Genomic DNA, 24,625 nt, shown 5'->3' with positions numbered 1-24,625 from the left:
TCCGCAGCACCAGGGGCTCCCGCACTCTCGACCACTGTTAGAGCACGATCAGGAAATTCTACCATTACATCCCCCGACCATATCTGGAGCATTCTGAACGTCTGGCTGTCTTTCTCCTACCTGCATCCAGGCGGAGGGTAAGGAAGAAGACAGCAGATGTATCGGCAACAATGTGGCGGGAATCGTAGCGCCGACTGCTGAATTGCTTCGAAGCGATAGACAGAAACAAAAATGACCCGGGGCTCGTAAAAGAATCTAAATGTCAGAATCTTTATAAAGACACTGGAAACGAGAGTTTCCCACTGATTCATTCAGAGTCCAGAGTGTTGCTTAACCAGAAGCACTGAATGAAGAGATATACAAAATACTGAGCAGTAGATTCGTGGCAATATTTATCACATTTATTCATTATTATCTATTTCTTCTTGGGAATTGTTTTATATTTTGCTGATTTATTCGTTGTCTATTGCTGTTGGAAAAGCTTCGTCAGTTTCCCTGGTGGTCTAGTGGTTAGGATTCGGCGCTCTCACCGCCGCGGCCCGGGTTCGATTCCCGGTCAGGGAAATATAATATTGCCTGCTGCAGCATTGAAATGTGCTTATTTTAAATTATTTTGTGTATTAACATGCTTCCATAACAACCGCATTCCCGCCTGTGCTTAACCTGCATCCGCCTGATTCAGCACCATAATACCACAAAATATAGGAGCAGAATTGGGCCGTTTGGCCCATCGAGTTTGCTTCGACATTTCCTCTCAGCCCGATTCTCCTGCTTTCTATTGGTATCATTTCGTGTCCTCATCAATCAAGAATCTATCGATCTCTGACAAATATACAAAGAGACCTGGACTCCACAGGGGGCTGTGGCAGCGAATTCGACAGATTCGTCACTCACTGGCTGAAGAACTCACTCCTCATCCCTGTTATAAAGGATGCTTCTCCATCTCGAAACTGCGTCCTTTGGTCTTAGATTCTCCCACCACAGGAAACATCCTCTCAACATCCGCCCTATCAAGGCCTTTCACCATTCGATAGCTTTCAATGAGGTCACGCGCAATCTATTGAATTTCACTGAATGCAAGCCCGGCATCATCAAACGCTCTCATATCACCAGTCATTCAATCCTACCATTATTCCTCTGAGTCTCCTTGGAACCCTGTCCAGCTTCAGCTATACGTTCTCAGGTTTGGAAACTAAAACTGCTCACAATACTCCAAGCGAGGCCTGACAGTTCTTTATAAAGTCTCTGAATCACATCCTTGCTTTATATTCCAGTCCTCTTGAAATGAATTCCAGTCTCAATCTACAAATGAATTCCAGACTCAATCTACAAATTAACCTTTGGGACATTATGGTGCAGGCGTGTACGTAGCAATGGGAGGCCTGTACAAGGACTCCAAAGGCTCTTAGCGCCTCAGACTTCTTGTTTGACAATAGACAATAGGTGCAGAAGTAGATCATTCGGCCCTTCGAGCCTGCACCGCCATTTTGAGATCATGGCTGATCATCTACTATCAATACCCGGTTCCTGCCTTGTCCCCATATCCCTTGATTCCCCTATCCATAAGATACCTATATAGCTCCTTCTTGAAAGCATTTTCTCTCCTTTTAGAAAGTATGCTCCTTCATTTCTTGTATGAAAGTGTATGACCATATATCTCCCTGCACTGCATCCCATCTACTACTTCGTTGTCCACTCTCCCAACCTAAGTTCTTCTGTGGCCTCTCTACCTTCGAGAAGGACCTCCTGCTCGTTTCGCTTTGAAGAATCTGTGCATGTTGAGTGGAGTGATTGGACCATTCCAGGTGCCAGGTCCCTGCACTGGAATTATTGGAATGTTTCATTAATTTCATCTGCTTTACCAGTGGGATCAAAGGGCGTTTCATTACAATATTCATTGCCCATTTAGCGCTCGTGTAAGCTTCTTCGACTCATCTATTTACCATCTGTCTACATGTGCTTGTTTAATTGTCAACATACCAGATACTCTTAATTCAGGTACTCTGATATTCAGATACTCTGAATCTGGCTTTTGGTGTTTGATCGAAGTCTTCTTGTTTACATATTCGTCCTGGTGGTGAAGGCATCACGGGATTTCATTGTCACGCATTGCTCGTAAGAATCGGAAAGTGAGTCAGAGACAATATTATTGCTCAGTAATATGACAGTATCTCCATCGCCTGTTCATAGCGATAGCTGACTTAGTAACCAAGGATTCTTCTTTGCCATTGCCTTCCATTGTCAGGGTCCAGTCCGTGAACCATTCATTTCAGTTAATTTCCTTTTCTCCGTGTTTCACTGGGCTGCTTGATTAGATTACCGGATCCTCATTCGAAACGGCAGCATAAAAACTCCGGCTTATATCTACTCGCTGCTTGTTCGTCACCTCAGCCAGGGCGGCGATCAATGTTCCGAGCGGCCAAGAATAAGGGACCGTCTTCATGTCAGGAACGGGGGCCGGATGGACCCAAACGCAGGACGCAGACACTGAAGTATTAGGGGGAGGACAAGATGGGGATGCCATGGCAATTAAGGGTTAATGCAGGCGGGGCTGGATCCAAGAGTTTAGACGGGGCCGGCAGGCAGGCGGATCCCAGAGTTCAGACGCGGCAGGCAGACAGGCAGGTAGATTCCTCAGTTCGGGGCAGGCAGGCAGGCAGATCTCACAGTTCGGGGCAGGCAGGCAGATCCCACAGTTCGGAGCAGGCAGGCAGATCCCACAGTTCGGGGCAGGCAGGCAGGGAGATCCCACAGTTCGGGGCAGAAGGCAGGCAGATCCCACAGTTCGGAGCATGCAGGCATGGAGATCCCACAGTTAGGGGCAGGCTGGCCGATTCCTCATGGCGGGCCGCTTGAATCCCGGGCAGGGCCACATCCAAGGCGGAAATCACCGAGGCCTAAGCCAGTCGCGGACACGTGGGCAGGTGCGGGGCACAACCCTTAGGGAGCGATAGGTGGAAAAGGTAGAACCCCCGCTGGGTAGCGGCAGTCCGGCCGGTCCCGCCCGACGGAGGTAACGGGTAGGAAGCTGGGTCCAGGCTGAGCAGCAGAACTACAGTGATCCAACGGGGATATTGGTAAAGGCAACCAAAAGCGCGGGAAGACGAATAAGACGTAACTGCGGGACCAGCGCACCCGAGAGGAACAGGAAAAGCATGACGAACCGGGTAAAACAGGCACAGAGTAGGTTGCAGAGCGGAATACAGAGCCGGTTGCAGAACAGGCAAAGGGCAGGATACGGAGTAAGATTCAGAGCAAACGAACCAGGTATAGAGCAGGTTAAACCGGCTTCGGAACAGACAGGAAGCAGAACAGAACGCCCGGTCTCCGTCCCACGGCCCCTTATAAACACCTGCAGCCGAATTGGCCACAGGTGTGCCCCCTTGATCCAGGATGATCTTAACAGGCTCAAAGGGGCAGGGAGGGACAGCTGCAAGACCCGGAGTCCGGAGCTCGCCGACCGGATCGAGACCCGGTACGCTAATTCCGGACCGGACCCTAACACTTCATGATCTTCTGCGTATCAAGATTCGTATTGTCTGTAGTTGTTTGTTTTTGTCGTCTCGTGTCCAGCTGAGTGTTTCTGGCCATTTTGACGCTGCTTCGAGCCAGGGCGCGAGTGGTCTGTCCCCCAGTCCGAGTCAAGTCTCCCAGTCCCAATCCAAGTCAAGGCTCCGAGTCCAGTCAAGGCTCCGACTCCCAATCCGAGTCAAGGCTCCGACTCCCAGTCCGAGTCAAGGCTCCGAGTCCCAATCCAAGTCAAGGCTCCGACTCCCAGTCCGAGGCAAAGCTCCGACTCCCTTTTCTAGTCAAGGCTCCGACTCCCAGTCCGAGTCAAGGCTCCGACTCCCAATCCGAGTCAAGGCTCCGACTCCCAGTCCGAGTCAAGGCTCCGAGTCCCAATCCAAGTCAAGGCTCCGACTCCCAGTCCGAGTCAAGGCTCCGACTCCCTTTTCTAGTCAAGGCTCCGAGTCCAGTCAAGGCTCCGACTCCCAATCCGAGTCAAGGCTCCGACTCCCAATCCAAGTCAAGGCCTCGAGTCCAGTCAGGGCTCCGTGTCCAGTCAAGTGACTGCCGGCCGTTTGCCGCTTTATGAGCTTCTCCGTGTCAAGATACGAATTGTCTGTTATTATACGGTTTCCGTCCTCCCGTTGCCAGCCGGGTAGGTCCAGGTTACCGCTTCTCTGAGTTGGGAATTCTGTCTCTTCGTGTCCCAGTCCAAGTCCAGACTGTGTTCACGTCAAGTCTAAGTCCTGGCTCCGAGTCCGTCAGGTCCAAGTCCGTCTCCGTGTCAAGTCTCCCTGCCTGTGTCCTGCACTTGAGGCACTTCCCTGTCGGCCCATTGTAACATCCATATCATGGCTGTCCAATGATATCTGACATATCACACTGATACGAGTCGTGAAGTAATAATGAATTTATACAGACACTTCGACTCAAAGAACCATTCCGTCCACTATCCCCACCAGAGTAAGTCCCAGTTTCCTGCGTGCGGACCATATTCCTCCAGGACCCAGCCTTCCGTGAAACTGTTCTACCTGCCTGATCTACTTCTTCTGGCAGCTCATTCCACATATTCACTAAACTCTTCGTAAAAACGTTGTTGCTCATGTTCCTTTCAAATATTCCACAATATTTTGGTCCCCTTTGCACAGGAAAAAAAGACTGTTAACATTCATTTTATCTCTGTTGTAAATCGCATTCTGCTCGTCCTGGAATAAGCAAATGACAGCCTTGGACAAACTCTTTTATAACCCAGTTTTTCTTGTCCTGAAAACATCATAGAGGAACCTACCAATCTCTGCCTTAAGTACACCCAATTACATGGCCTTCACGACTGGATATGGCAATAAATTCCACAAATTCACGGCCCTTTGGCTAAAGAGATTTCTCTTAATCTCTGATTTGAAAGGGCACCCCTCTATTCTGAGGCTGTGCCCTCTTGTCCTAGATGAGACAAAATTTGGATGGTTGGATGTTTTAAAGTGACGGTTTCAAAGGGGGTCCCCCGATTACCAAGTCACGACGAGGATGGGATTCGAACCCACGCGTGCAGAGCACAATGGATTAGCAGTCCATCGCCTTAACCTCTCGGCCACCTCGTCTGCTCTTCTCTGTCTTCTGTTCCGAACTTCTGAGTTTGTTCATTGCATTTAAAACTTTTGCCGATTTACTTTGCTCGCCGTGCTTACCAGAATTTATGGAGGAGGATAAGGGCAGTTTAGAGAGATATTTACTAACCACAGGAAACATGGAATTATGTATTTTATACACTTTAGACGCTGTGGACGTGCTGTGGCATAAGTATCGATTCCGCGCTCTGGAACTCGGAGAAACTGTGAATGTTTTGAGCTGTAAAATGAGATAAATTTATGTTGGGTGAAATAAAATTTCAATAGCTTTGTTATCATATTGCTGGATTTGAAGTAAACATATATTATAGGTGTTTGTCATCTGGTTCTAGAATGTCGATTTTCCGTCTATGGGGCAAATGCAGTAACCCGATAACTACCACATTACAGACACGCTGAAGAGCAGGTCCGGCTGAGCGCAGCAGCAGATCCGTACACCCTAACGCTTACCCGAAACAAACACACGGCTGTTCGGTTCTGGAATACCAAACCAGCGGCTGAAATATCTAAACACAAGTCGCGCTCACTCTATCAATAAGGTATTGAATGTGGTGGAGCATTGTCACTGACTCCAATCCCAGAATATATGGCCGCTGCAAAAGTCAGTGGCGTGTGCCTTTGAGAATTCCTTTCTTTGTGAAACAAACGGAATATTGAACAGCGCAAAGCAGGAATGCATGGAGAGATATTGACACAACAATGGTCGACTGTTCACCTGGGATGAAGTCACTGCATGCGAGTACTTTTAGCTCGGTCAGGAAATCATTTTAAAGGTGGAAACTCCTTGCAGCATTCAGCATGTTCCCCATTTTTCCCTTCGGCCTTTCTCACAGAACTTGACCGTGTAGCCTAATGGATAAGGCGTCTGACTTCGGTGCTTGATTGGTAGAAGTCATCAGAAGATTGCAGGTTCGAGTCCTGCCACGGTCTTTTTAACGAACTAGCGGATTCGGTTTCATTCTGTCTCTCACTCTCTGCAGCATGGTTATCTCAATTCATTCTTTCTATATGTTCCCTAGATTGGCCACTCTGATGGAATACTTTTATCCTCATATTTCTTCGAAAGGGGCGCGCTTGAATTCTGAGGCAGTGCCGTGTCGTCTCACACTCCCTCCACCATGTGAATTAATCCACCACATCCACACTCTCACGGTCTTTCAATAATCTATAGTTGTCAATAGTATGAATCCACATTTATCAAACGCTTCGCACACGTAAACCCTTTAATTTCGGGGTCATACCGTCACTATTGCATCATCAATGGTGACGGGGGAGGTTGCGGAGGATAGCAGATGTTCTTCCCTTATTCATAAAAGGGAGTAGAGATCGCCCAGGAAATTATAGACCAGTGAGGGTTACTTCAGTGGTTGGTAAACTGATGGAAGAGATCCTGAGAGGTAGGATTTATGAACATTTGGAGAGGCATAATATGATTAGGAATAGTCAGCATGGCTTTGTCAAAGGTAGGTAGTGCTTTACAAGCCTGATTAAATTTTTTGAGAATGTTACTAAACACATTGATGACGGAAGAGCAGTACATGTAGTGTATAAGCATTTCAGCAAGGCATTTGATAAGGTACCCCATGCAAGGCTTATTGAGAAAGTAAGGAGACATGGGATCCCAAGGGATATTGCTTTGTGGATAAGAAATGGCTTGCCCACAGAAAGCAAAGAGTGGTTGTAGAAGGGTCATATTTTCCAGGGAGGTCCGTGGCCAGTGGTGTGTCTCAGGGATCTGCTCTGGGACTCCGACTCTTCGTTAGTTTTATAAATGATGTGGATGAGGAACTGGAGGGATGGATTAGTAAACGTGCTGATGACATGAAGGATGGAGGTGTTGTAGATAGTATGGAGGCCTGTCATTGGTTACGGCGGGATATTGATAGGATGCAAAACTGGGCTGAGAAGTGGCAGATGGAGTTCAACCCAGATAAGTGAGAGGGTGTGTTGTGACGTTCAGCCGGCTAAGAGGCTCCATTCTTGATTTGCTGTCTGTGTTTACTCCCGCAGCGTTCGTCTCTCCCGAGACTGCCCAAAAGGCAGTGGGACTATTTACCCATAGTTGCGGGTCTGTTCACGAGCACCAGGGCGCGTCCACACACTGGTGGGCCTGCGAGCTGCGTGTGCAGGAGCCAGACGTCCTCCCTGTCCTTTGGAGTTCAGCCTGCGTCCGAAAGTAGTTCAGTTTCCCTGTGTCCCCAGTGAGTAGGCTCTAGATGAGGCTTGCTGTTGGAGTGGCTATACACCGGTGGGGAGAGAATTACAAGTTCAGCTCTCCTTTTCACTTCGCCGAAAGTGGGAGCCACAAACACCACCCACTATGCTATCACACTAGACGCATCACAACAACCGTATTTACACCTATCTGTGACCTTCTTGAATATCACCCCTCGGCGTCCTATGCAGCAGGGAGAAATCTCTCAGCTTACACAAACTATCTTTTTAGCCCAAACCGATTTTTCCAGGTAACCTTCTTAAGAAAAGTTCCCGGTGTGCTTTCCATCCTTCCTATGCCTTTTCTACACGGAAAAATCGGTTTCAGCGAATATGCATCCATTGGCTTGGTTCATCCAATTCTGCAAAATTCATAGTGTCTTGCCATTTACAATTCAAGAACTGCCCTGCCTTAACTTTACAAAGTGCTACGTTTTGTCAAGTTAAATTCCACCTAGCATTCCTTGCCCCCTTTCAATGTTCGTATATCCGCTTCATTGTCCAAGACACCACAAACACTGATGTCATTTACAAATTTAGAAATCCCATGACTATATCTAATTTGCCTCTGCCTGTTTAAATGTTGTCAGATCCCAACACCCGAATGCCCTCCTGTAACTCTTCCACCAGCGCTCTTCGGCTCAATGGCCTGCATTTTAAGCATCGTTATTCAATTTGCTGTACAGATCAAAGACAGTTCTTATTTAACCATTATGTGCGAGGTGATGCATTTTGTAGGCTCAATTAAGATCGGGATGTCTACATTATTGATAAGGCTTTAAGGATTTTGAGATTTGTTTATAAATCCAAAGATCCACGATGGCACTGGCGATACACCGACGTATTGCCGACAGCTCGCAAAATGTCTGGATGTATTTCTTCTGGACTACTGTCGCTGCAATCTGAAACCCCTAATTTCCATTTATGAAATGTACTTTTGATATGTCTAAATTAATTGGCAGTCTAACGAGCTGCTGATGGACCAGGTGGCCTTGACTCTCGGGAATGCAGGTGCGGCACCTTTCAGCGATCACCGAAGGTCAGCCATTACCATTCTCGGAAAAGAGGTCGGTTTTTGAAGACTTCAAGCCAGACTAAATCGACGAGCTATGAAACATCCTCTACCCGGCATTTTCCTTTGACAAATGCCGATTATTTGAAAACAAGATACATCACGTAAGCGCAATATTGCAGTTTCGGAGGGAAATGAGGGACTGTGGTCTTCTTTGTTTCATGAGAAATGGCTCAGTTCGGTGGAACAGCCGGAAGGCTTCTCAATCCAGCTGTCGGAGAAGATAAGAAGGTATTGTGGTGCTGGGGCGGGGTGGGGGGGGGGGCGTGGGAGCAGCGGTGTTGTTTCGTGATAAATTCTTCATGCTCTCCGTACACAGCGGTCTTGCCGCACCCTCGTTCGCCCAACCGCAACATCTAATGATTAAGTTCTGTCGGTGCTACTCACCGAGAGGGTTCTCCTCCTTGATTCGGATTGCACTTTACGTACCCTCGGAGCAAATGTTAAGTAAGCATACCATGTATTGAGTGGCGGGATCAGAAAACAAGGAACTGCCTATCCTGGGGACTTTCAAAGCATTGCGGGGTGTTTGACATTGGAGAACGAGTGTTTCCCACTGACTCATTCAGAGTCCAGAGTGTTTCTTAGCCAGAAGCACTGAATCATCAGATATACAAAGTGCTGGGCATTAGATACGTGGCATTATTTCTCACATTTATTCATGATTATTATTTATTCGCATATTTTATTTTATAGTTTGCTAATTTTTTCGTTGTCTATTGCTGTTGGCAAAGCTTCATCAGTTTCCCTGGTGGTCTAGTGGTTAGGATTCGGCGCTCTCACCGCCGCGGCCCGGGTTCGATTCCCGGTCAGGGAAATATAATATTGCCTGCTGCAGCATTGAAATGTGCTTATTTTAAATTATTTTGTGTATTAACTTGCTTCCACAACAACCCCATTCCCGCCTATGCTTAACCTGCATCCGCCTGATTCAGCACCATAATGCCACAAAATATAGGAGCAGAATTGGGCCGTTTGGCCCATCGAGTTTGCTTCGACATTTCCTCTCAGCCCGATTCTCCTGCTTTCTACTGGTATCATTTCATGCCCTGATCCATCAAGAATCTATCGATCTCTGACAAATATACAAAGAGACCTGGACTCCACAGGGGCCTGTGGCAACGAATCCGACAAATTCGCCTCTCGCTGGCTGACGAACTCACTCCTCATCCATGTTATAAAGGATGCTCCTCGATCTCGAGACTGCGTCCTTTGGTCTTAGATTCTCCCAACACAGGAAACATCCTCTCAGCATCCGCCCTATCAAGGCCTTTCACCATTCGATAGCTTTCACGCGCAATCTACTGAATTTCACTGAATGTAGGCCCGGCGTCATCAAACGCTCTTCATATCACTAGCCTAGCATAATTCCTCTGATTCTCCTTTGAACCCTGTCCAGCTTCAGCAATACCTTCTCAGGTAAGTAAACTAACACTGCTCACAGTACTCCAAGCGAGGCCTCGCCAGTTCTTTATAAAGTCTCTGAATCACATCCTTGCTTTATTTTTTAGTCCTTTTGAAATCAATGCGAGCATCGCATTTGCCTTCCTCACCACAGACTCAACATACAAATTAGCATTTGGGACATTATGGTGCAGGCGTGTACGTCACCATGGGAGGCTTGTACAAGGACTCCAAAGGCTCTTAGAGCCTCAGACTTCTTGTTTGACAATAGACAATAGACAATAGTTGCAGAAGTAGACCATTCGGCCCTTCGAGCCTGCACCGCCATTCTGAGATCATGGCTGATCATCTACTATCAATACCCGGTTCCTGCCTTGTCCCCATATCCCTTGATTCCCCTATCCATAAGATACCTATATAGCTCCTTATTGAAAGCATTTTCTCTCCTTTTAGAAAGTCTGCTCCTTCATTTCTTGTATGAAAGTGCATGACCATATATCTCCCTGCACTGCATCCCATCTACCACTTCGTTGTCCACTCTCCCAACCTAAGTTCTTCTGTGGCCTCTCTACCTCCGAGAAGGTCCTCCTGCTCGTTTCGCTTTGAAGAATCTGTGCAAGGTGAATGGAGTGATTGGACCATTCCAGGTGCCAGGAGCTTCTTCGTCTCATCTGTTTGTCATCAGTCTACATGTACACCAGCAGGACACGCTTAATTAGAAAGAGGACAGTCAACATATCAGTGTCTACTCTGAGTCTGGCTATTGGTGGTTGATCGAAGACTTCTTGTTTACACATTCATCCCGGTGGTGAACGCAACATGGGATTCCATTGTCACGCGTTGCTCGTAAAGCGGAAAGTGAGTCTGAGACAATATGATTGCTCGGTAATATGACAGTATCTCCATCGCCTGTTCATAGCGATAGCTGGCTTAGTAACCAAAGAATCTTCTTTGCCATTGCCTTCCATTGTCATGGTCCGGTCCGTTAACCACACATTTCAGATAATTTCCTTTCCCCGTGTTCCACTGGGCTGCTTGATTAGATTATCGGATCGTCATTCAAACCGGCAGCATCAAAACTCCGGCTTATATCTACTCGCTACTTGTTCATCACCTCAGCCAGAGCGGCGATGAATGTTCCGAGCTGCCAAGAATAAGGGACCGTGTTCAGGAGCTTCTATGTATCAAGATTAATATTGTCTGTCATTGTTTGTTTCTGTCGTCTCGTGTCCAGCTGATTTTTTCCGGCCGTTTTGCTGCTGCTTCGAGCCAGGGCGCGAGTGGTCTGTTGTTGTTTTGTTTGAAGACTTTGTCTCTCAGTCCAAGTCAAGGCTCCGACTCCCAGTCCGAGTCAAGGCTCCGAGTCCCAGTCCGAGTAAATGCTCCGACACCCAGTCCGAGTCAACGCTCCGACTCCCAGACAGAGTCAACGCACTGACTCCCAGTCCGAGTCAAGGCTCCGACTCCTAATCCTTGTCAAGGCTCCGAGTCCCAGTCCGAGTCAAGGCTCCGACTGCCAGTCCGAGTCAAGTCTCCGAGTCCCAGTCTGTGTCAAGTCTCCGAGTCCCAGTCAAGTGTCTGCCGGCCGTTTGCCATTTCATGAGCTTCTCCGTGTTAAGATACCAATTGTCTGTTATTATATGGTTTCCTTTGTCCCGTTTCCAGCCGAGTAGGTCTGGCTGTTTACCGCTACTCCGAGTTGGGAATTCTGTCTCTTCATGTCCCAGTCCAAGACCAGACTTTGTGTTCATGTCAAGTCCAAGTCCGTCTCCGTGTCAAGTCTCCTTGCCTGTTCCTGCACTTGAGGCACTTCCCTGTCGGCCCATTGTAACATCCATATCATGGCTGTCCAATGATATCTGACATATCACACTGATACGAGTCGTGAAGTAATTATGAAATTATACAGACTTTTCGATTCAAAGAACCATTCCGTCCACTATCCCCACCAGAGTAAGTCCCAGTTTCCTGCGTGCGGACCATATTCCTCCAGGACACGCCCTTCCGTGAAACTGTTCTACCTGCCTGATCTACTTCTTCTGGCAGCTCATTCCACATTTTCACTGAACACTTCGTAAAATCTTTGTTGCTCATGTTCCTTTCAAATATTCCACAATATTTTGGTCCCCTTTGCACAGGAAAAAAGACTGTTAACATTCATTTTATCTCTGTTGTAAATCTCATTCTGCTCGTCCTGGAATAAGCAAATGACAGCCTTGGACAAACTCTTTTTATAACCCAGTTTTCCTTGTCCTGAAAACATCATAGTATAACTCACTTGAACTCTTTCCAGTTTGACGGCCTATTTTGTATAATAGAGCGTCCGAAACTGTAAATGGTGCTGTATCTACAACCTTAACAACGACCTATCATAATGTTTTATTTTAGTGATTTTTTTTATTGAAGTTCATCATCAAACAAACATTTCCATAAGATGTATTTCAGACATTGTACATATATATCAAAGAATCATATATATCACAAATCTCCACAAAGTATTTATCTGAGGTATACACTTATAGAAAAGAATGGAAAAAAAAAACAAACAAAAGGAAAGAACTCTGTACAAGTAGGGAGTGATCCTTTATTTTTTACACCAGATTCATTGATTTGTGAGAATAAAATCAGGCCTATGAGGCATTATTTAGTTAAACCATTTTTCCCAGTATGAATCAAATTGTTCCAGCTTATGGTTAACAGCTGCTGTTATCTTCATTTTGTAAATGTCCATTGTAATTTCCATCCATGTATTTAAAGTTGGGCTCTCCTGTGATAACCATTTCCTAGTAAGAGTCTTTTTACCAGCCACCAACAATATATTCATTAAATATTTATCTCATTTCAACCACTCTTGAGGTATATATCCAACATATATGGTCTTACTCTCTAAAGGTATTTCACATTTAAAGATGTCTTGTAGGGCACGGTGTATCCCCATCCAAAAGTTTTTGATAACAGGGCAGTCCCAAAAAATATGATAATGATTTGCATTTTGATTTCCACAATTTCCGCAGCAAACAGGGAGGTTACTGTCATAATGGGATTTCTGAGAGGGTGTAATAAAATATCTTATCAAGTTGTTCCATCCAAACTCCCTCCATCTTCTGAGTTTTTTCACAGCATTTAAAACTTCTGCTTCAGGTCCGCACATGAGTGTTCAGATTCTGTGCCGATTTACTTTGCTCGCCGTGCTTACCAGAATTCATGGAGGAGGATAAGGGCAGTTTAGAGAGATATTTACTAACCACAGGAAACATGGAATTATGTACTTTATACACTTTAGACGCTGTGGACGTGCTGTGGCATAAGTATTGATTCCGCGCTCTGTAACTCGGAGAAACTGTGAATGTTTTGAGCTGTAAAATGAGATAAATTTATGTTGAATGAAATAAAATTTCAATAGCTTTGTTATCATATTGCTGGATTTGAAGTAAACAGATATTATAGGTGTTTGTCATCTGGTTCTAGAATGTCGATTTTCCGTCTATGGGGCAAATGCAGTAACCCGATAACTACCACATTACAGACACGCTGAAGAGCAGGTCCGGCTGTGCGCAGCAGCAGATCCGTACACCCTAACGCTTACCCGAAACAAACACACGGCTGCTCGGGTCTGGAATACCAAACCAGCGGCTGAAATATCTAAACACAAATCGCGCTCACTCTATCAATAATGTATTGAATGTGGTGGAGCATTGTCACTGACTCCAATCCCAGAATATATGGCCGCTGCAAAAGTCAGTGGCGTGTGCCTTTGAGAATTCCTTTCTTTGTGAAACAAAGAGAATATTGAACAGCCCAAAGCAGGAATGCATGGAGAGATATTGACACAACAATGGTCGGATGTTCACCTGGGATGAAATCATTGCATGCGAGTACTTTTAGCTCGGTCAGGAAATCATTTTAAAGGTGGAAACTCCTTGCAGCATTCAGCATGTTCCACAGTTTTCCCCTCGGCCTTTCTCCCAGAACTTGACCCTGTGGCCTAATGGATAAGGCGTCTGACTTCGGTGCTTGATTGGTAGAAGTCATCAGAAGATTGCAGGTTCGAGCCCTGCCACGGTCTTTTAAATAAACTAGCGGATTCGGTTCCATTCTGTCACTCTCTGCAGCATGATTGTCTCAATTCCGCGTGGGGATTAATCAGAGTGGGGATTAATCGGGGAAATCGTAAAGCCTCGTCTTCGTTGTACGCAACATATAATATCATGTGTCTAGTCCGTGCCATATATCTCCAGACACTTTCATAAACAATTGGTTGGAGCTTTACAGACGTTCAGGAGGAGCTGCTGCTGGGAAGGTGAAATTTATTTCACATTCAGCTCCGTCTCCGAGCCGCCTTTTCGGCAAGAATTCACCACTCAGTACTGACGGTGCATTCTCCTGTCTCCAACCCTCCTCCTCTTCTTGGAAACAACGCGCTGGTTCTCCGCCAGCTCTGGATTGTCTTCATCACCATTTGCCAACTAGACGTCAACCGCCTCAACATCAGGAATCCTCACCGCTCCTCAAACCTTACCCCCTCTGAATGCACTGACCTCCCAAATCTCAACACCCATCCCCAAAATTACCATCGATCCCGCAGACAAAGTGCTGCTGTTGTAGAATGGCGGACTGACCTCTACCTTGCTGAGACCAGGTGGTAACTCTCAGACACGTCCTCATGCCTACAGCTTTAATAATCCGGACACCGGGCAATCAGGGTACTGCCTCCGAAATTATCACTGACATCATCAACTCTGGAGAACCTCCATTCGCTGTAGAAAACTCATGGCTCCATTGCCCTGAACTGCTCGCTTCTACCTCCTACTTGATTCACTAGTCTGAATGTCCGCAGAGGCCCATTGTCTCGGCCTGCTCCTACACCACTGATCCTGTGATCTCATAGCTCCAGTCCAGCCTATGCCCCTTACTTTAGCCCCTTCCGAGTTGCATTCGCGAAACTTCCCGTGCTCTCGATCAACTCACTAATTTTCAGTTCCCTTGCCCTGACTGTCTCATTTTCTCCATGGATGTCCAGTCTCCCAGCAAAATGACCTTAAAACACTCCGCATTTCTCAAGGAAAGAACCAACCCAGTTCACCTCTATCATCACTATCCTCCGTCTGGCAGAACTCGTCCTCACCGCAACAGTTTCTCCTTCCGTTCCTCCCACTTACACCAAATTCAATGGGTAGCCGTTGACACTCGCATGAGTCCCAGTTATGTCTCACTTTTCATTAGCTAAGTAAAACAATTCATGTACCAAACCTTTCCTGGTAACGCACCCCAACGCTTCCATCTCTACATCGACGAAAGTATTCTGCCGCTTCACGCACTCACGCTGAGCTCGACAATTTCACCCACTTCGCCTCCAGCTTCCACCTTGCCCTTAAGCGTCTCACACAATGCCAGCAAAACAAAGGAAGGGGACAGCAGAGGTCCATGAGCCAGTCCGCATCGGAGGATCAGAGAGGGAGAGCAACTTTAAATTCCTGAGTGTTACTATTTCAGTGGGATTGTCCTGTACCCATCACTAGTGCAATTGCGAAGAAAGCACGGCAGAGCCTCTAGTTTCTCAGGAGTCTGCGGAGATCGGCATGACATCTAAAACTTTGACAAATCTCTATAGATGCGATACAGAGTGCAGCGACAGTCAGCATCATGGCTTTGTACAGAATGTGGTGGATTCGCCCAGTACCTGTCCGGTAAAGCTCTCCCACCACTGAACACATCTCTCTTTGTGGACGTTGCTATTGCTTATGTGGTGGATGGTGGCGCTGCTGATCTTTGCTGAAACGTGGGGGTGGGGGTGTGTGTGTGGGGGGGGGGGGGGTTGTTACTGATACTTTTCTGCTGCTTGTGCTGCTTTCTTATTCTCATCAACCCTTATTTTCCTGCCTTCTGCCCGGGACCTTTAACGCCCTGACTGATCCGAAACCTATCAACTTTTGCTTTATAAAAACCCAATGACTCCGCCTCTACAGCCGTCCGTAGCAATGAGTTCCCTAGATTGGCCAATCTGATGGAATAATTTTACCCTCATATTTCTTCTAAAGGGGCGCGCTTGTATTCTGATGCAGTGCCGTGTCGTCTCAGACTCCCTCCACCATGTGAATTATTCCACCACATCCACACTCACACGGACTTTCAATATTCTATAGTTGTCAATAGTATGCATCCACATTTATCAAACGCTTCTCACACGTAAACCCTTTAATTTCGTGGTCATACCGTCACTATTGCATCATCATTGGTGACGGGGAGGTTCCGGAGGATAACAGATGTTCCTCCCTTATTCATAAAAGGGAGTAGAGATCGCCCAGGAAATTATAGACCTGTGAGGCTTACTTCGGTGGTTGGTAAACAGATGGAAGAGATCCTGAGAGGCAGGATTTATGAAAATTTGGAGAGGCGTAATATGATTAGGAATAGTGAGCATGGCTTTGTGAAAGTTAGGTAGTGCTTTACAAGCCTGATTAAATTTTTTGAGGATGTTACTTAACACATTAATGAAGGAAGAGCAGTACATGTAGTGTCTAGGCATTTCAGCAAGGCATTTGATAGGGCGCCCCATGCAAGGCTTATTGAGAAAGTAAGGAGACATGGGATTCAAGGGGATATTGCTTTGTGGATAAGAAATGGCTTGCCCGCAGATAGCAAAGAGTGGTTGTAGAAGGGTCATATTTTCCAGGGAGGTCCGTGACCAGTGGTGTGTCTCAGGGATCTTCTCTGGGTCTTCGACTCTTCGTGATTTTTATAAATGATGTGGATGAGGAAGTGTAGGGATCAGCCTGCGTCCGAAAGAAGTGCAGTTTCCCTGTGTCCCCAGTGAGTAGGCACTATATGAGGCTTGCTGTTGGAGAGGCTATACACTGGTGGGGAGGGAATTACAAGTTCAGGTCTCCTTTTCACTTCGCCGAAAGTAGGAGCAACAAACACTACCCACTATGCTATCACACTAGATGCATCACAACAACCGTATTGAAACCTATCTGTGACCCTCTTGAATGTCACCCTTCAGCGACCTATGCAGCAGGGAGAAAACCGATTGTTCCAGGTAACCTTCTCATGAAAAGTTCCCGGTGTGCTTTCCATCCTTCCTATGCCTTTTCTACATGGAAAAATCGCTTTCAGCGAATATGCATCCATCGGCTTGGTTCATCCCATTCTGCAAAATTCCCAGTGTCCTGCCATTTACTATTCAAGAACTGCTTTGCCTTAACTTTACGAAGTGCTACGTGTTGTCAAGTTAAATTCCACCTGGCATTCCTTGACCCCTTTCAAAGTCCAAGACACCACCAACACTGATGTCATTTACAAATTTAGAAAGCGTATGACAATATCTAATTAGCCTCTGCCTGTTTAAAATGCTGACAGATCCCAACACCCGAATGTCCTCCTGTAACTCTTCCAGCAGCGCTGTTAGGCTCAATGACCTGCATTTTAAGCATTGTTATTCAATTTGCTGTACAGATCAAAGACAGTTCTTATTTAACCATTATGTGCGAGGTGATGCATTTGTCGGCTCAAGTAAGAGCGGAATGTCTACGTTATTGATAAGGCTTTAAGGATTTTGAGATTTGTTTATAAATCCAAAGATCCACGATGGCAGTGGCGATACACGCGACGTACTGCCGACAGCTCGCAAAATATCTGGATGTATTTCTTCTGAACTACTGTCGCTGCAATCTGAAACCCCTAATCTCCCTTTAAGAAATGTACTTTTGAGCTGTCTAAATTAATTGGCAGTTTAACGAGCTGCTGATGGACCAGGTGGCCTTGACTCTCGGGAATGCAGGTGCGGCACCTTTCAGTGATCACCGAAGGTCAGCCATTACCATTCCCGGAAAAGAGGTCAGTTTGGAAGACTTCAAGCCAGACTAAATCGACGAGCTATGAAACAGCCTCTACCCGGCATTTTCCTTTGACAAAAGCCAATTATTTGAAAACAAGATACATTACGTAAGCGCAATATTAAAGTTCCAGAGGGAAATGAGGGACTGCGGTCTTCTGTGTTTCATGAGAAATGGCTCAGTTCGTTGGAACAGCCGGAAGGCTTCTCAATCCACCGTTCAGAGAAGATAAGAAGGTATTGTGGTGCTGGGGGGGGGGGGGCGTGGGTGCAGCGGTGTTGTTTCGTGATAAATTCTTCATGCTCTCCGTATACAGCGGTCTTGCCGCATCCTTGTTCGCCCAACCGCAACATCCAATGATTAAGTTCTGTCGGTGCCACTTACCGAGAGGGTTCTCCTCATTGATCCGGATGGCACTTTACATACCCCAGAGCAGATGTCATGCAAGCATACCATGTACTGAGTGCCGTGACCAGCAAACAAGGAACTGCCTACCCTGGGGACTTGTGGTGAACTACATATACCTGTCTGGACACGCCCCCTGCTGACTGCTCCTGTGGCTCCTCCCACAGACCCCGGTATAAAGGTGATTGAGGTCTGAGCCCGGCCTCTCTTTCTCCAGGATGTAGTTTGGTGGTCAACCACTGCTTGTTCCTTCTTCCAGTCAATAAAAACCGATATCTCGCCTTTACGTCTCAGAGAGAGTTATTGATGGTGCATCAGGACTTTCAAACCATTGCAGGGGATTTCTATCAGTCTTGTTTAAAGAAATCTAGGCTTATTTGTCATCAGCACGTCATCCGCAGCACCAGGGGCTCCCGCACTCTCGACCACTGTTAGAGCACGATCAGGAAATTCTACCATTACATCCCCCGACCATATCTGGAGCATTCTGAACGTCTGGTTGTCTTTCTCCTACCTCCATCCAGGCTGAGGGTAAGGAAGAAGACAGCAGATGTATCGGCAACAATGTGGCGGGAATCGTAGCGCCGACTGCTGAATTGCTTCGAAGCGATAGACAGAAACAAAAATGACCCGGGGCTCGTAAAAGAATCTAAATGTCAGAATCTTTATAAAGACACTGGAAACGAGTGTTTCCCACTGATTCATTCAGAGTCCAGAGTGTTGCTTAACCAGAAGCACTGAATGAAGAGATATACAAAATACTGAGCAGTAGATTCGTGGCAATATTTATCACATTTATTCATTATTATCTATTTCTTCTTGGGAATTGTTTTATATTTTGCTGATTTATTCGTTGTCTATTGCTGTTGGAAAAGCTTCGTCAGTTTCCCTGGTGGTCTAGTGGTTAGGATTCGGCGCTCTCACCGCCGCGGCCCGGGTTCGATTCCCGGTCAGAGAAATATAATATTGCCTGCTGCAGCATTGAAATGTGCTTATTTTAAATTATTTTGTGTATTAACATGCTTCCATAACAACCGCATTCCCGCCTGTGCTTAACCTGCATCCGCCTGATTCAGCACCATAATACCACAAAATATAGGAGCAGAATTGGGCCGTTTGGCCCATCGAGTTTGCTTCGACATTTCCTCTCAGCCCGATTCTCCTGCTTTCTATTGGTATAATTTCGTGTCCTCATCAATCAAGAATCTATCGATCTCTGACAAATATACAAAGAGACCTGGACTCCACAGGGGGCTGTGGCGGCGAATTCGACAGAATCGTCACTCACTGGCTGAAGAACTCATTCCTCATCCCTGTTATAAAGGATGCTTCTCCATCTCGAAACTGCGTCCTTTGGTCTTAGATTCTCCCACCACAGGAAACATCCTCTCAGCATCCGCCCTATCAAGGCCTTTCACCATTCGATAGCTTTCAATGAGGACACGCGCAATCTATTGAATTTCACTGAATGCAAGCCCGGCATCATCAAACGCTCTCATATCACCAGTCATTCAATCCTAGCATTATTCCTCTGAGTCTCCTTGGAACCCTGTCCAGCTTCAGCTATACGTTCTCAGGTTTGGAAACTAAAACTGCTCACAATACTCCAAGCGAGGCCTGACAGTTCTTTATAAAGTCTCTGAATCACATCCTTGCTTTATATTCCAGTCCTCTTGAAATGAATTCCAGTCTCAATCTACAAATGAATTCCAGACTCAATCTACAAATTAACCTTTGGGACATTATGGTGCAGGCGTGTACGTCGCAATGGGAGGCCTGTACAAGGACTCCAAAGGCTCTTAGCGCCTCAGACTTCTTGTTTGACAATAGACAATAGGTGCAGAAGTAGATCATTCGGCCCTTCGAGCCTGCACCGCCATTTTGAGATCATGGCTGATCATCTACTATCAATACCCGGTTCCTGCCTTGTCCCCATATCCCTTGATTCCCCTATCCATAAGATACCTATATAGCTCCTTCTTGAAAGCATTTTCTCTCCTTTTAGAAAGTATGCGCCTTCATTTCTTGTATGAAAGTGTATGACCATATATCTCCCTGCACTGCATCCCATCTACTACTTCGTTGTCCACTCTCCCAACCTAAGTTCTTCTGTGGCCTCTCTACCTTCGAGAAGGACCTCCTGCTCGTTTCGCTTTGAAGAATCTGTGCATGTTGAGTGGAGTGATTGGACCATTCCAGGTGCCAGGTCCCTGCACTGGAATTATTGGAATGTTTCATTAATTTCATCTGCTTTACCAGTGGGATCAAAGCGCGTTTCATTACAATATTCATTGCCCATTTAGCGCTCGTGTAAGCTTCTTCGACTCATCTATTTACCATCTGTCTACATGTGCTTGTTTAATTGTCAACATACCAGATACTCTTAATTCAGGTACTCTGATATTCAGATACTCTGAATCTGGCTTTTGGTGTTTGATCGAAGTCTTCTTGTTTACATATTCGTCCTGGCGGTGAAGGCATCACGGGATTTCATTGTCACGCATTGCTCGTAAGAATCGGAAAGTGAGTCAGAGACAATATTATTGCTCAGTAATATGACAGTATCTCCATCGCCTGTTCATAGCGATAGCTGACTTAGTAACCAAGGATTCTTCTTTGCCATTGCCTTCCATTGTCAGGGTCCAGTCCGTGAACCATTCATTTCAGTTAATTTCCTTTTCTCCGTGTTCCACTGGGCTGCTTGATTAGATTACCGGATCCTCATTCGAAACGGCAGCATAAAAACTCCGGCTTATATCTACTCGCTGCTTGTTCGTCACCTCAGCCAGGGCGGCGATCAATGTTCCGAGCGGCCAAGAATAAGGGACCGTCTTCATGTCAGGAACGGGGGCCGGATGGACCCAAACGCAGGACGCAGACACTGAAGTATTAGGGGGAGGACAAGATGGGGATGCCATGGCAATTAAGGGTTAATGCAGGCGCGGCTGGATCCAAGAGTTTAGACGGGGCCGGCAGGCAGGCAGGCAGATTCCTCAGTTCGGGGCAGGCAGGCAGGCAGATCTCACAGTTCGGGGCAGGCAGGCAGATCCCACAGTTCGGGGCAGGCAGGCAGATCCCACAGTTCGGGGCAGGCAGGCAGGGAGATCCCACAGTTCGGGGCAGAAGGCAGGCAGATCCCACAGTTCGGAGCAAGCAGGCATGGAAATCCCACAGTTAGGGGCAGGCAGGCAGATTCCTCATGGCGGGCCGCTTGAATCCCGGGCAGGGCCACATCCAAGGCGGAAATCACCGAGGCCTAGGCCAGTCGCGGACACGTGGGCAGGTGCGGGGCACAACCCTTAGGGAGCGATAGGTGGAAAAGGTAGAACCCCCGCTGGGTAGCGGCAGTCCGGCCGGTCCCGCCCGACGGAGGTAACGGGTAGGAAGCTGGGTCCAGGCTGAGCAGCAGAACTACAGTGATCCAACGGGGATATTGGTAAAGGCAACCAAAAGTGCTTGAAGACGAATAAGACGTAACAGCGGGACCAGCGCACCCGAGAGGAGCAGGAAAAGCATGACGAACCGGGTAAAACAGGTACAGAGTAGGTTGCAGAGCGGAATAGAGAGTTGTTGCAGAACAGGCAAAGGGCAGGATACGGAGTAAGATTCAGAGCAAACGAACCAGGTATAGAGCAGGTTAAACCGGCTTCGGAACAGACAGGAAGCAGAACAGAACGCCCGGTCTCCGTCCCACGGCCCCTTATAAACACCTGCAGCCGAATTGGCCACAGGTGTGCCCCCTTGATCCAGGATGATCTTAACAGGCTCAAAGGGGCAGGGAGGGACAGCTGCAAGACCCGGAGTCCGGAGCTCGCGGACCGGATCGAGACCAGGAACGCTAATTCCGGACCGGCATCTGACACTTCATGATCTTCTGCGTATCAAGATTCGTATTGTCTGTAGTTGTTTGTTTTTGTCGTCTCGTGTCCAGCTGAGTGTTTCCGGCCGTTTTGCCGCTGCTTCGAGCCAGGGCGCGAGTGGTCTGTCACCCAGTCCGAGTCAAGTCTCCCAGTCCCAATCCAAGTCAAGGCTCCGAGTCCAGTCAAGGCTCCAACTCCCAATCCGAGTCAAGGCTCCGACTCCCAGTCCGAGTCAAGGCTCCGAGTCCCAATCCAAGTCAAGGCTCCGACTCCCAGTCCGAGTCAAGGCTCCGTCTCCCTTTTCTAGTCATGGCTCCGAGTCCAGTCAAGGCTCCGACTCCCAGTCCGAGTCAAGGCTCCGATTCCCAATCCGAGTCAAGGCTCCGAGTCAAGGCTCCGAGTCCCAATCCAAGTCAAGGCTCCGACTCCCAGTCCGAGTCAAGGCACCGACTCCCTTTTCTAGTCAAGGCTCCGAGTCCAGTCAAGGCTCCGACTCCCAATCCGAGTCAAGGCTCCGACTCCCAATCCAAGTCAAGGCCTCGAGTCCAGTCAGGGCTCCGTGTCCAGTCAAGTGACTGCCGGCCGTTTGCCGCTTTATGAGCTTCTCCCTGTCAAGATACGAATTGTCTGTTATTATACGGTTTCCGTCCTCCCGTTGTCAGCCGGGTAGGTCCAAGTTACCGCTTCTCTGAGTTTGGAATTCTGTCTTCGTGTCCCAGTCAAAGTCCAGACTCTGTGTTCACGTCAAGTCTAAGTCCTGGCTCCGAGTCCGTCAGGTTCAAGTCCGTCTCCGTGTCAAGTCTCCCTGCCTGTGTCCTGCACTTGAGGCACTTCCCTGTCGGCCCATTGTAACATCCATATCATGGCTGTCCAATGATATCTGACATATCACACTGATACGAGTCGTGAAGTAATAATGAATTTATACAGGCACTTCGTTTCAAAGAACCATTCCGTCTACTACCCCCACCAGAGTAAGTCCCAGTTTCCTGCGTGCGGACCATATTCCTCCAGGACCCGCCCTTCCGTGAAACTGTTCTACCTGCCTGATCTACTTCTTCTAGCAGCTCATTCCACATATTCACTTAACTCTTCGTAAAAACTTTGTTACTCATGTTCCTTTCAAATATTCCACAATATTTTGGTCCCTTTGCACAGGAAAAAAAGACTGTTAACATTCATTTTATCTCTGTTGTAAATCTCATTCTGCTCGTCCTGGAATAAGCAAATGACAGCCTTGGACAAACTCTTTTTATAACCCAGTTTTTCTTGTCCTGAAAACATCATAGAGGAAAGTACCTGGTCTCCACGACTGGATATGGCAATAAATTCCACAAATTCACAGCCCTTTGGCTAAAGAGATTTCTCTCCATCTCTGTTTTGAAAGGGCACCCCTCTATTCTGAGGCTGTGCCCTCTTGTCCTAGATGAGACAAAATTTGGATGCTTGGATGTTTTAAAGTGACAGTTTCAAAGGGGGTCCCCCCGATTACCATGTCACGACGAGGATGGGATTCGAACCCACGCGTGCTGAGCACAATGGCTTAGCAGTCCATCGCCTTAACCTCTCGGCCACCTCGTCTGCTCTTCTCTGTCTTCTGTTCCGAACTTCTGAGTTTGTTCACTGCATTTAAAACTTTTGCCGATTTACTTTGCTCGCCATGCTTACCAGAATTTATGGAGGAGGATAAGGGCAGTTTAGAGAGATATTTACTAACCACAGGAATCATGGAATTATGTATTTTTTACACTTTAGACGCTGTGGACGTGCTGTGGCATAAGTATTGATTCCACGCTCTGGAACTCGAGAAACTGTGAATGTTTTGAGCTGTAAAATGAGATAAATTTATGTTGAGTGAAATAAAATTTCAATAGCTTTGTTATCATACTGCTGGATTTGAAGTAAACATATATTATAGGTGCTTGTCATCTGGTTCGAGAATGACGATTTTCCGTGTAAGGGGCAAATGCAATAACCCGATAACTACCACATTACAGACACGCTGAAGAGCAGGTCCGGCTGTGCGCAGCAGCAGATCCGTATACCCTAACGCTTACCCGAAACAAACACACGGCTGCTCGGTTCTGGAATACCAAACCAGCGGCTGAAATTTCTAAACACAAATCGCACTCACTCTATCAATAATGTATTGAATGTGGTGGAGCATTGTCACTGACTCCAATCCCAGAATATATGGCCGCTGCAAAAGACTGTGGCGTGTGCCTTTGAGAATTCCTTTCTTTGTGAAACAAAGAGAATATTGAACAGCCCAAAGCAGGAATGCATGGAGAGATATTGACTCAACAATGGTCGGATGTTCACCTGGGATGAAATCACTGCATGCGAGTACTTTTAGCTCGGTCAGGAAATCATTTTAAAGGTGGAAACTCCTTGCAGCATTCAGCATGTTCCCCATTTTTCCCCTTGGCCCTTCTCACAGAACTTGACCGTGTGGCCTAATGGATAAGGCGTCTGACTTCGGTGCTTGATTGGTAGAAGTCATCAGAAGATTGCAGGTTCGAGCCCTGCCACGGTCTTTTAAATAAACTAGCGGATTCGGTTCCATTCTGTCTCTCACTCTCTGCAGCATGGTTATCTCAATCCATTCTTTCTATATGTTCCCCAGATTGGCCACTCTGATGGAATAATTTTATCCTCATATTTCTTCGAAAGGGGCGCGCATGAATTCTGAGGCAGTGCCTT

At 46.9% G+C, this 24,625-nt stretch overlaps 8 non-coding genes across 8 annotated transcripts; 6 read left to right on the top strand and 2 right to left on the bottom strand.

Moving 5' to 3' along the window:
* Nucleotides 1-492: 492 nt before the first annotated feature.
* Nucleotides 493-564, top strand: trnae-cuc (transfer RNA glutamic acid (anticodon CUC)). Its single transcript has one exon. It is a non-coding gene; the product is annotated as a tRNA-Glu (tRNA).
* A 4,459-nt stretch (nt 565-5,023) lies between these two features.
* trnas-gcu (transfer RNA serine (anticodon GCU)) lies at nt 5,024-5,105 on the bottom strand. The gene has a single exon. It is a non-coding gene; the product is annotated as a tRNA-Ser (tRNA).
* An 865-nt stretch (nt 5,106-5,970) lies between these two features.
* Nucleotides 5,971-6,062, top strand: trnar-ucg (transfer RNA arginine (anticodon UCG)). Its single transcript is given in 2 exon segments — nt 5,971-6,007; nt 6,027-6,062. It is a non-coding gene; the product is annotated as a tRNA-Arg (tRNA).
* Nucleotides 6,063-9,163: 3,101 nt separating this feature from the next.
* Nucleotides 9,164-9,235, top strand: trnae-cuc (transfer RNA glutamic acid (anticodon CUC)). The gene has a single exon. It is a non-coding gene; the product is annotated as a tRNA-Glu (tRNA).
* A 4,561-nt stretch (nt 9,236-13,796) lies between these two features.
* Nucleotides 13,797-13,888, top strand: trnar-ucg (transfer RNA arginine (anticodon UCG)). The gene is given in 2 exon segments: nt 13,797-13,833; nt 13,853-13,888. It is a non-coding gene; the product is annotated as a tRNA-Arg (tRNA).
* A 5,060-nt stretch (nt 13,889-18,948) lies between these two features.
* On the top strand, nt 18,949-19,020 carry trnae-cuc (transfer RNA glutamic acid (anticodon CUC)). Its single transcript has one exon. It is a non-coding gene; the product is annotated as a tRNA-Glu (tRNA).
* Nucleotides 19,021-23,421: 4,401 nt separating this feature from the next.
* Nucleotides 23,422-23,503, bottom strand: trnas-gcu (transfer RNA serine (anticodon GCU)). The gene has a single exon. It is a non-coding gene; the product is annotated as a tRNA-Ser (tRNA).
* Nucleotides 23,504-24,367: 864 nt separating this feature from the next.
* Nucleotides 24,368-24,459, top strand: trnar-ucg (transfer RNA arginine (anticodon UCG)). Its single transcript is given in 2 exon segments — nt 24,368-24,404; nt 24,424-24,459. It is a non-coding gene; the product is annotated as a tRNA-Arg (tRNA).
* Nucleotides 24,460-24,625: the final 166 nt, after the last annotated feature.

Source organism: Hemitrygon akajei, chromosome 9, assembly GCF_048418815.1.
Source record: "Hemitrygon akajei chromosome 9, sHemAka1.3, whole genome shotgun sequence".
NCBI classification, from domain to species: Eukaryota; Metazoa; Chordata; class Chondrichthyes; order Myliobatiformes; family Dasyatidae; genus Hemitrygon; species Hemitrygon akajei.
Note: the sequence above shows the minus strand (reverse complement) of the source record. Positions and strands in the feature narration are given on the sequence as shown.